At 42.7% G+C, this 12,606-nt stretch overlaps 1 protein-coding gene and 1 long non-coding RNA gene across 12 annotated transcripts in view; one reads left to right on the plus strand and one right to left on the minus strand.

Annotated features, from left to right (window-relative positions):
* Positions 1-12,606, plus strand: part of LOC116845633 (protein bric-a-brac 2-like) — a 509,307-nt gene that overhangs the window by 313,086 nt on the left and 183,615 nt on the right. The gene's annotated exons all lie outside the window — the stretch shown is intronic.
* Positions 3,793-8,955, minus strand: LOC116845636. Its single transcript, XR_004378290.1, has 3 exons — positions 8,080-8,955; positions 7,602-7,688; positions 3,793-5,749 (listed from the first exon to the last, which is right to left on the minus strand). It is a non-coding gene; the product is annotated as an uncharacterized LOC116845636 (long non-coding RNA).

The raw sequence follows: 12,606 nt of genomic DNA on the forward strand, positions 1-12,606 counted from the left end.
AGAGAGAGAGAGAGAGAGAGAGAGAGAGAGAGAGAGAGAGAGGAGGGAGAGAAAGAAAAGGATAGAATGAAAGAGAAGTGGGAGAGAAAGAAAAGGAAAGAAGTGCAGTCGGTTAACGCGAGACTTCAGCTACCGCGGTTTCTCAACCAATTACCGTCTCTTCTAGGAACAACAGAGCGACGAACGGAGAAGGTGGAGGAGTTAAGGGAAAAAGAAACCGCGATGAGGAGGGAGAGAGAACGCGCAGGAAGAGAGCGGGCGAAGGAAATCGCAAAACGCTATTTGAATATCGCTCGAGCGCGGAATTCCACGACGATACAACGAACGGTGCACGGCCGGGTTCGTCTCGCGGATTTCACGTTAATAAATTTTTGTTAACGACGTGCACTTCCTCCGGCGAACAAGACGCTCAGGACGTCGGACATAAAAGCGAGGAGAGGGACCAATCGGGGAGAGAGCTTGGGGCGAGGGGGGAAGAAGGTGTTATTCGCGGGGATACGTTTTCTTGGAGGGAACAATATAACCCGAGATACGAGAAAACGATACATCATAACACCGCTCTCTCTCTCTTTCTCTCTTTCTCTTTCTCTATCTATCTTTCTCTCTTACTATCTATCTGTCTCTACCTATCCCCCCATCTCTCTCGCTCTTGGAAAGTTCGCCTCTAATGCCCGGGGATGCTAAGTACGCCGGTTGGATGTGGGCGTGATTAATTACCGGCAAATAGGAGCCGACGTGGATTGATATATCGAGCGTTCTTGCAGCTTTCCCGCCGATTTACGGTCGCCTCTATGGGTTATGACAATGGGGGGACGAACGGTGACGAGAGGGAGGAGGTTGTCGATGCGACGACCTGTCGATGCGAACCGCCGCCTTCGTCGCTGCGCTGTTCCTGAGGAACGCTCTCGCGATGCCTGACGGCACGCTGTCTGGGCCAAGTTAACTCCTTAAACCCGTATTATTACTATCGGAGCATTTAGCACTGCCTATCATCCGGTCCATTAAACCCGGATCTATTCCCGCGCGAAAACACGTCGATACGGTCTCGCGAAACAATGGGCTCTTGTAGCCTCTTGAAATTTTACATGCAACCAACGCGCACTGTCGACAGATCAATAGTAAGACTCAACTTCGACACTGTCGAACGTTCAAGCGCGAGAACTCGCGCACTACTTTAGTATACTACAATCGTAAAAAAAAACTAGACCAAACACAAAATATGTTACCTTAGTAGAAAGGTAAAATTTTTGCTCTCTCTTTCTACCCTCTCTGTCGCGAGCGACATCATCGGTCTATTCTGCATACACTATCTCATTACCATTGTGTTTATTTTCAGTGTGCTCTGTTTATTTTCAGCGATAGCTACGCTCGCTAAATGGAGGATATCACACTGTTACATTTTCGTCGCAAAAACTTTAATTATTATTCCGCACCGCGTACCGCGTATAACTACGACATCTGTAATAAGATAGAGATTAAAGGCGCATTAGAGAGAGAGTAAGTATGAGAGAGAGAGAGAGAGAGAGAGAGAGAGAGTGAGGTGAGGCGGTTCACAGTGTTAAGTCGCGATAACCTACTCCTCAATCGCGTGATATCCGATACCGTCGACGCTTAATCTTAATCGTGAAGGCTGAGGCAGATTAAAATCGCATTATGCCGCGACTATCGATGCGACGTGATTATCGTGCGGTTCGCGATGAGGCGGGCAGGCTCTCTCTCTCTCTCTCTCTCTCTCGTGCGCGCGCGCGCACGTGCACACGTACACGTGCTGTGCGAGCACAACGGGAAAGAAATGCGCTCCGGTAATAGGAAATAATAATGATCGCTCGTTCTCCGTCTCGATCGCGCGAAGGAAACGAGCGCCGTTCTCTCGCTCGTGGAATTCCCGCTCGACGTACTCGGAATAATAATTAGTCAATTAATTAACGTACACATAATTATTAGCGAAGACGCGGGAAACGACGACGACGATGACGACGACGACGACGACGACGACGACGACGACGACGACGACGACGGCGGTGACGACAGGACAGAGGAAGGAAGGGAGAGAGACGGAGTGGAAGTGCAGCTGCCGGGCTGCACCGACCTATGCCTCGTTCAACTTCGCCTTCGATTAGGAATTATTGAGGAAATTAATTGTGCGTGAAGTCTGCGTCCCCTCATCCCCCTCATCCACCTACTCCTCCCCCGACGAGACCTCACCCCGTCGCGTCTGTTTTGCTTGTCGCGCAAACCCCTCCTCGACATCCCGTCTCTTCCCGTCGCGGGTATACGCGTCACAAGTGCCACTCCTTTTCCTTTTCTATGATTTTTAATCACGACGCTTTTTAATCGTGCACCTATGAGTCCCGTGATACAAAGAACATGACGATCAGCTGATATACGCGGTTAGATCGTCGATTTTGCACGTGGGAGATTATCGGACGAATGCAGAGCGCGTTAACATATAGATATAAATGAATATATTTTTCTGAGATAAGATTTATCTTGCTAAGAGTGAAACGCAGAAAGAAATACTTGGAAATATATTTGTGGAGATATAAAGTTTACTCCCAGAAATAAACTTTATATCCCATGAATAAATTTTAAAGTTTAAGTTGTGTAAATTTAAGTATTTTTTCTCAGTGTAATAAATTTCGCTAGAAACATGGGAAATTTTTTAATAGCATATCTCAGTTTTTGAAATGTAAATAGCACACAAAGAAATAATAAATGGAAGAATAATAAATTACTGTAGAATGTCAATCTATACGAATGTCGATCCTCGGTTACGAAACATTATAATTTTTATTATAAAATTCTCTCCGCGTGTAGATTCGACAGTTTATCTTTAACCTTCCCCCTCAATTTTTTCCTCCATAGTTATAAAGCGATCGTGATCGAAAAATAAAAAATTGACAGTTAATAGTTTCTCGCATAATTATGTCCAATTAACACGATGGCGGAACGATGCGGTAAAAGTATTCGACGAATGCCGTAAAAGCCACGTCCGTTATCGCGACCGTTCTTCAGTTAGCCTATTAATAACGTTAAATTTGATTTCGATCGAATGTGCGAAAAAAAAGAAATATAATACTCGAGTTAACTTTTTCGTTTATTTTTCGACGCCACTGCTGTGTGTTTTTCCCCCAATTACGTCGCCCCGATATTGTAAACAGAAAATTTGGGAATGTATTTTGATATACAATTAAACAATATTTGGGTTATGACCGTTGTTTGAGGAAGTTTAACGACGGTACGTCGAGGAGGGATTTTCGAATTTGGTTTGCGGGTGGTGGCGATTAGCGAGTAACCAGGTCGGGCAAGTCCCTGTCGGAATCATCGGTGTTTTCATCGCGCGCGCGATGAGAAACACGACGAGATCGACGGGCTTGCGCGGAACGAATTGCACCTGGATATGCGCGCGCCCGCTCTGCTAATAATTGCACTCATCTATTTATATTAATTATCGGCGATTAGCAATACCAATTAATCGCATTATCGTGGGTGCTCGCTGGCGTTGCTGGACAAGAGAGACAGAAAGAGAGGATGGCGGGAGAGGGAGAGGATCAGCGAGACAGAAAGAGAGGAGAGAGGCGGCGCGGTAGGTCGCCCTCTCCATATACACCGGGTGGGATTGCGGCACCGGGCGACGAGTCGCTCCGCCTCGCGAGTAATTTACTGTTATTGGTCGAATTATGCCACGGTCGAATGCATATTTATGCGGTTAATTATAATTTATGATAAAGCGCCGCGTCGTGAACGGCGAGATCGGCCACGCGACGTGGGCCGACCGTGGGCTTCCTGAGCGGCTCCCGCGAGTGTGTCCCCCTTCTTCGTTCGTCGTACGAACTGGCCTCGCGGAAAGCGACGAATTAAACGGATTACCGCATCGCGTATTTCATAGCACATTTTAGCCCGCCCGCGGAGTCTGCGAGTGACGAGATGACTCGTGAAACGCGGAGGACCACCGTCGTGGTTCTCTATTAAAGTCGCGGCGCGATATCACCGGAAAGAGAAACCGAAGAATAATATGGTAAACTTATAGCAGCAGAATACAATAATGGAATGATACTAGCATATATTGCTCTTTCATTCAAATGACACAAAAGTTAGTTCTTGATAAACCAAGTATAATCGTCCAAATAAGAGCTCGTAAGCGTTCGTAAATTAAGACAGATTTACGGAGGAGCTTGTCAGCAGGAAGGAAAATGTTCCTTATTTATCACACACACACACACAGAACTCCTCGTATACGTGAGAAAAAATTGTGGCATGTGACACGAAAGGTCATCCTTTGCTATCATGCGCAGACACATATTAAACGTTGGTTGATGTTCCGCTTTGAAGGTAGCGCATATGCGCTCCATCAGAATTTAATAAGCCCGAGATATCGCCGATAAGAATCTTTTACGAGCATTAGTGTCTCTTACAGAGTGTTACTACTCAATCCGCGCGAGAGATTCGCCGAGCTGTAATTTCCTGATGAACGCGCCGGATCTCGAAGAGATCTGTGCAATAAAGAGTTAAATTCACGACACGCATCGAGCTGGACGCGCCGCGTTTCCGCTACTTTTCGCAGATTACCTCGCGGCATCCCGGAGCCTCGATAAAATCTTTTCCTGCCAGTATCTTTTTTTTCTTTTTCTTTATTGCTTCTCTCGCGGAATATGTTACCCACGCGTTCGTAGGCGCGTCTTATCTCCGTTATCTCGCGCAATAAAGATAGGCGCGTCGCGATGCATATCCGTGCCGTAGTGTTGTTTCCCCGGACGGTAATGACGCGCGCCGATGGACAACGGGCAAATTAACGTTTTGGATAATTAAGTTCAGCATCTCAATCGCGATTTCACGAGCCAACCGACACTTCTCGCCCTCCTTGCTCCGCCGAGGGAGACGCGTTGCGCGCAATAAAATAGCGGTAGCGACGATACGATCGCGCCATTACCAATTTTATTCCTTTCCTGTGCTCTTAATTTCCAAAGACTCGAATGTCTCGTCTCTATTCTTCGGCACACGGTTACATCCCTGTCGACTGTACGTCGACAGAATTCATTTACGCGAATACGATGAGATAATATGCAAAGGTAAGAGCGCGTCATGAATTATATATCATACATTATACTTACATTAACATTACACTATATCTTACATTAACACGAAATGAAACGCACTCTTAAACATGTCTAGACATGTTACAGATTACATGACTATTACTTATTATACACATTACACGAGATTATGCGCGCATTTCAAATTTCGTCAAACTATGAGCATATTATAAGTTATTATGTCGGCAAAGTTATCAAGCTATATAGTTTTTCTACCAAATTATTTCCGTGCTTTTTATCTCATTATACATCTTCTTATTTGCACGACTATTATACGAAGTCATTACTCATGTAATCTGTTACTCTATCGCGTTATATAATAATGTGGGATTCCTCGAAATACGCAATTGATCGGAAGAACCGAAAGCTGCGATATCAGTTAATATCACATATATCGATGCGACTAACATCATGAAGCGAGACGTTATATAACTAAATCATTAATATATAACTACATTAGCATAACTAAATCATTAGATAATTCCGAGGTTTTCTGAGTCGCGTGCGGTTCTGCGTCCTTGACCGAGTTATCTTGTTTCAAAGTACTCACATCTACCTCACAGCCGATGATCTTGACGACGTCGTAGGCCAGGAAGTGGAACACTCTCGAACTGCGCGATGCCAATGCTTGCTCGGTCCTCGCTTAACACACACGTCTAGAAAAAGAATTTACAACACTTTCACACTCACGTTAATCGACGCGAAATAATATTTTTCGGACGCATTCTCGTCAAGCAGCCGAACGATATCCACGTAGTATCCAGTCCTGTTGTCCTTGGCCGAGCAAAAAATCGCGTATAGATGTTTCAAGTACGTCGACCGACGCGACCATTGCGATTCAATCTTCAACTGATTATAGGTTTTCTCACCGAGAAATGCTCGGAGTCGCGTCACCGGGTCAATTCCGCGGCTTTAAAATGTCGTGCGTAATCTCCTTTACGATTCCGATCGGAAATCCCGATAGCATACTACGTCACAACGCAGCCAAGCAATGTTGTCGAATTATACCGTTCTGCTTTTCGTCTTTACACGCGCGGAAGATCGCGAATTAACGCATTATTAGGCACACGAGTCTCGAACACGATGAGACGTTACTTTGTAAATTTGCGGTTGACTTTTCTAGTCAACACTCTGCATGGCGCCATCGACTTCAAAGTGACGCAATATACTCACATACGCGCGCCGACCGAGAATTCCGATATCGTCACGGAACAACCGCGCTACGTCCTACGAGCTGTCCCATCCTGACTTTCATTCTTGGTCACGACGATAATCGCGAATTAAGACGCAATTTTCACGTATTTATATCGATGAGAGACGCGGCGTTACTACTAATTTTTCTACTTTCTTTGGAATTTTTCATCGCCGGCGCCACGCTATTGTACTGAAAGAAAAATAGTTGTTTTTGGCGTCAACTATATTTTTTTGTGATTTTAACCAGAAAAATAATTAGAAGAACCATCTTTCTAATAACACTTACTAAAACAATGGTTCTTCCAATTATTTTTCTGATTAAAATCATAAAAGCGTATAATTGACGCCAAAGGCAACTATATTTTTCTCTCAGTGTGGTCAGTTCGGCGAATTTCAAAATGCCGCGATATACTTACGCACTGAAAGAAAAAAATAGTTGGAATAACTATAATCTCACTATATTTTATAGTTCGTTTTGGCCTCAAATATATTTATAGTTCATCTAAACACGAAGATATAGCAGAATGAACACACATTTACAGTCACCATCTTATTACTCTATGTGTATAGTAAAGGACACTTTGGGAATATGTACCCATATTTTCCAAATATTCCAATTGTATTGACTATATAAAATAGTTAATTTCTCTTACCATTTAATATTTGCTACCTTACTATGTTTTTTATTTCAAATAATTATAATTCTTGGTAAAAGTTTTACATGAGTCAGTTATACTATGCTTATATTGTAAATATTACAAACATTATGGTGACATTTACTATAAAAAAGATATTCCTAACTATAATCTTTTTACTATGCCATTATAGTTCCAAATATCATACATTTTTCTGTCAGTGCGTACACTTCCCGACCGAGAGTTCCAATCGCGTACCGCGTAATAAAGCAAGTGAGCGACATTCTCGAGTTTTACCATTCCGATCTTCGTCTTTTTACGCGAGAAAAATCACGAATCATGCACGATCTGCCACAAGAGTCGACGCGAGGTGCTGCTGCCATATTTTCCAGAACGTTCGGCGCGGCGTCGCGAACGAACATCGCGATTTCAAAATGTCGCCATTTACTCACGTACGTTTCCCGCCTGAGAGTCCCGCTCGCATACTACGTCGCGAAACGACTGAGCAATGTTTTCGAACTCCCCTATCTCGATTTTCGTCTCTTTATGCGCGAAAAATCACGATTCGACGCACGATCTGCCGCACGAATCAACGTGGACGCGAGGGGCTGCACTTTCTAGAACATTCGACGCGGTATCGCGAACGACCCTCGCGATTTCAATGTCTCCTTATACTCACACATGCTTCCCAGGGGATCCTGATGTCGCACCGTGTCACGTAACAGTCAGGCTGCGTCCTCGAGCAGTCTTGTCCCGATTTTCACCCCTGTACACAAGTAAGAGCCGCCAATTAACGCGTGATTAACAGACACGTCAATAGACGCGAGATACGACCGTTACTAAATCTTTGACCGAGTTCGGCTTCTCTCGCCACCGCTCGGCTCACCTCGCGATTTACTCACGTACGTTTCCCGCCTGAAAGTCCCGCTCGCGTACACGTCGCGAAGCGAATGGACAACGTTCTTCAACTGTCCCGTCTCGATTTTCGTCCTCTTACGCAAGAAAAATCATAAATCACGCACGATCTGCCGCACGAGTCAACCGATGCGAGACGTTATACCGCTATATTTTCGACCGGATACGTTTTCGAGAAAGTTAGCCGTCGCGTTCCGCGGGCCAAATGTGATTCCGCGACTTCACTGTCTCGTTGTACTTACACACTCTTCCCAGCTAAGGATCTCGATATCACACCGTATCAAGGGACGGCCAGGCTACGTCCTCGAGCAGTCTTGTCCCGATTTTCGTCCTTGTACGCAAGTAAGGGCTGCCAATTAATACGTGATTATGCGTGCACGTCGCCGATGCGACTACGTGACTTTCGCTGCTGAATCTTCGGCCGTCTTCGGCTCCCGTCGGCGGCGCTCGACTCGCGCGAGCTGTCCTGGCTAGCGTATACCCAAAATGGCGTAAAATACTTGCAAAACTATTCTCGTGCGTCTCGGGATTTTGGTGCTCGCAAGCGAAGAATATATCGCGTACACGAGTCTACGTGCGCGCGGCCGCCTGCGTGGAACGTCTTGCGTGCGTGTAGTGGTCGACCTTTCTCTCACTTTGTTTACACTCGGCGACTCGCTCACCTGTCGCCAGCGGCCAAGGCAGCTTCCCACGCCGGCACGCACATCTTATTCGGGTATGTTTGACCGAATTATTGTGCTTCCAACGTTATACTCTGTGCTATGCACAGTGACGTATATACGATCCTTTTGCAGCTGAGAATACTGATAACGTCAGGAAGCGATCCGGAAGCATCTACGTATCGCGATCCGACTTTCGTGCTTGATGTGTGAAAGAACGGGAATTGATACACGCTCGGCACGCACGTCGACAGGTGAGAGACGTAAAAACGTCGTGAATAAATCGTGAAATCGTGTAAATCGACATCACTCGGCCTCACGTCGTCACACAGCTTCGTTTGAGTGAATTCACGTACGCAAAATGAAGCTTCGTGCATTTTCTCGTGCCTCTCGGTTTCGAGATTTTTACGTTTCGCGTACGAAAAATATCGTATGTCTCGGGTACTGCGCGAACGAGCGGCGAGGAATGCCGTACTAGGAATGTCCTCTCGGCTGATGTCTTGTTTACATCCTACTACTCCTTATCGTTCGTAGACAAGAGCAGCGTCCAATATGAGTGCGTATATTTTTATGCAGGTATACCTATTTAAAATTATTGCTCACCGAAAATATATTCTGTACATTGAGAAAACATACTTTAAAATTTATTTATGGGAGAAGTAAGGTTTATTTCTGTGAAATAAAATTTATTTCTGTGAAATAAAGTTTATTTCTTTATGAAATAAAGTTTATTACTGTAAAATAAAGTTTATTTCTGCGAAATAAAGTTTATTTTTGTGAAATAAAGTTTATTTCTGTGAAATAAAATTCTGTGAAATAAAATTGATTTCTATGAATAAACTTTGTATACCACAAATAAATTTTTAACTATTTTTTTCTTAGTGTATATTGCTGTGTTTTAACGTAGTAGTCCTATACTGAGAGAGAAAATAAGAAATATTTATTCAGTAGAGAGAGACACTAATGACATATTCTACTTAAATCTAAATTCTTTTATTTAAGTAGAATAAATAATTGCTTTCCTAAAAAGCTAAGCTTTTAAGAAAATTTATGTTTTCTTATTTGAAAAATATCTTATATCAGAATAAGTAAATATTTTACACACCGCATAAATATCTTTTATTTCTTAAACATTTTTCCTCTCAATGTAATAAGTAGTTTTTCAAGCGAACCTGTAGTGCAATGCTCGCTTTATATCCAGAATCTAGGATTGAATTCAAGTTAACATTTCTATTTTGATATAATGTACAGATTCAAGTTTAATATAATATACATAGGCAATATTTGAACATTTTTATTATACATTATAGTATGTATTTACGTATCACGTTGAGTATATAACACCATCTTTTCAAAAATATTATTTTCCGGATAAAATCCAATCAGAAATTGCGGGTCAACTAAAAAGTGAGCTTTAGGATATAACAAAATAATGTCATGATTATATTATGGAATCCATTCTATAGTCTTCCGATTCCACTTCTCCCGATTTACTATATAATGAAGAGAAAAACACAATTGGGTCGCTCATAACTCACATTGCATTTCGGGGCCATCGGATTGTAATCGAATCTATTAAGTGTAATTGAATTCGCAATAAATCCTGCCGAATTTCGAGAGGCGATCGATTATTCATAACCGATCTGAGCGACGAGCGCAGGCGCCCTTTCGAGTTCATAAGTTGAAATAAATCTAATAGCCCTCCGAGCTTTTCCGTTTCCTTCGACAATATATATGCGTATGTGTATATATATATATATATATATATATATATATATATATATATATATATATATACAGGGTGTCCCAGAACAACTTTCAAAGCTCTTCTGGAAGCACGGATTAGTATGGATTAAGGTAAACATAAAAATCCTGTACTGTTTTATTCACGAGAATAGTTATCGAGATATCAATTAAAGATGATTTTTGTATGATCACATGAGATGAGATGTAGTGACGACATCTGCCGTGCTTGTACGTTAGGTTAAACTAAATAAAAAATTCCTCTACTTACTAACTTTGTACATTTGTCCTAATAATTTTGTAGATCTTTAATTATTAACTCAAAAAGAATTGGTGGATGGTCGATAATATATTAATGTTCTCTAATTAATAACTAAAAATCTATAAAGTTATTAGGAAAATGATAGAGGACTTTTTTGTTCAGTTTGACATAATGTATAAGCATATGATGGCAGATGTCGTTACTACTCAGCTACTATATTTCATATTGTGATCAATCACAAATTTTCTTTAATTAATATCTCGATAATTATTGCAAATATTGCAAAACGGTATAAGACTTTTATGTTCACCTTAATCCGTACTATGCCTCCAGCTTTCGATAGCTTCGAAGGTTGTTTTAGGATACTCCGTATGTGTGTGTGTGTGTGTGTGTGTGTGTGTGTGTGTGTGTGTATATATTGTGTATTGTTATATGCATCGAACGTATTGTTTCAATAATAAAACTTAATTTCCGAGCAGTCGTTCAACGATAACCATCTCGATTGAGCGATGAAGGCAACTTGTTCAACGAACCGGTATTGCAGCTTTGTACGTAACGTATAAAAGAGATCGAGGGAAAAAAATGGAAAAAAGGAATGAGAGAATAATTAAAGGGAGTTTGCCGAAAAAAAAGAAGGAATTTATATGCATTGTTTCAATGGATAATACAAACGGCGCGCGGCTGCGTGGCGCACCGGCGCGAAACGTGTTTTTCATTTGCGGTATAATCGCTCGAAAGTTAAAAACTAGACAGCCACGTTTAGCGCGAAATACACGGGCGAGAATGCCGGCCGGCTGCTCTCTCGCGGATCTCGAGAGCATCGCGACTCGACCGTAAAATTCTATCTCGCGTGATTATGCGCGCGCGCAACCTTCCCGTTGGCCGCCGCGACGGAAATATGTTCGAAAGATAATGCGTTTAGTTGCTTCAATGACGATTAATTGCTCGCGCCGGGGCGAGCGGCGCGAACGTAAACGCGCGATAAATTCGACCGAAAATACCGTAGAACGCGATGAATAGGATCACTTCAAAATTGGAAGGTTAATATTGCCACGTTAATTTCTTTTCAATCGATGGACTTGATATATTGGAGCTCCTGATACCTAATTCGATTAGCCGTTCAAATTTGATTGATGTCCGTATGTATGACACATACATATAAGGCGATTCGTCCGCGGCTTTTAAAATATTCAGCAAAAAGAAAAGACGCCGAGTCGCGCGCAAAAAAGTATTTCAGCCGGCCGGATCTCACGGCGGCCGATTAGGGAGAATTATGTCAGATAAATGATCGCTGTTGACGCGAATATTTTTCTTTCTCTTTATTTATCACATCTACTTTTTTTAAGTAATAAATGCTGGCGCGGTCGCGCTACGAGGAATAAGATTCATCAGTGTCCACATTTACAGTTGTCGCGTCGAAAAAAAGCGTTGGAAACCGAGTATATCGTGAGAAAAATTAAAAGAAGGATAACCGTATGAGTTTCAGATTTCGTTTATAGAATATGTTCGGAGAAAAAGAATGGTAAATACACAAATTAAATGAAACGGAATGAGAGGTTTGATGCCCTAATGAATTATTTCGGCAATATGCATGATTATATCTGGTCCATTCTGCTGTAAACGACGCGCAACGATGGACAGCGAACAGATCAGTGCGTGCACCTAATTAATGCCATGATCTTGCTTCTCGAAACGTCACTGCGCGCCGATGCAGCCGCGGGTGCTGTCAGTTCGCTGTCATCGTTAGGCGAAGAAAATCGCCGCGATCGTGTGCGGGGCTTCCGGTCCGACATGTTAATGTAGTTATCGGGGAATTCATGTGAAATTATAGCATACACTGTTCGAAAGTGTTTCGGAGTAGACCGCGAGTGTAACGCGTACGTGGCTCGTAATATCGATATAAACCCTTCTGCGGTAATTACTTGGGAATTTCGAGTTTTGCATTTCGCATGAGATCAATTGCACCAAGTTTGCCTCGTTTATTTAAACATTCGCGATAAACATCGTTATATCGAGTTGATACGGCGGGTTGATACGTATAAACATGTATGAGAGAGAGAGAGAGAGAGAGAGAGAGAGAGAGAGAGAGAGAGAGAGAGAGAGAG

Source organism: Odontomachus brunneus, unplaced genomic scaffold (genome assembly GCF_010583005.1).
Source record: "Odontomachus brunneus isolate Ranch 3 - 2012 unplaced genomic scaffold, Obru_v1 Obru_scaffold_054, whole genome shotgun sequence".
Lineage (NCBI taxonomy): Eukaryota > Metazoa > Arthropoda > Insecta > Hymenoptera > Formicidae > Odontomachus > Odontomachus brunneus.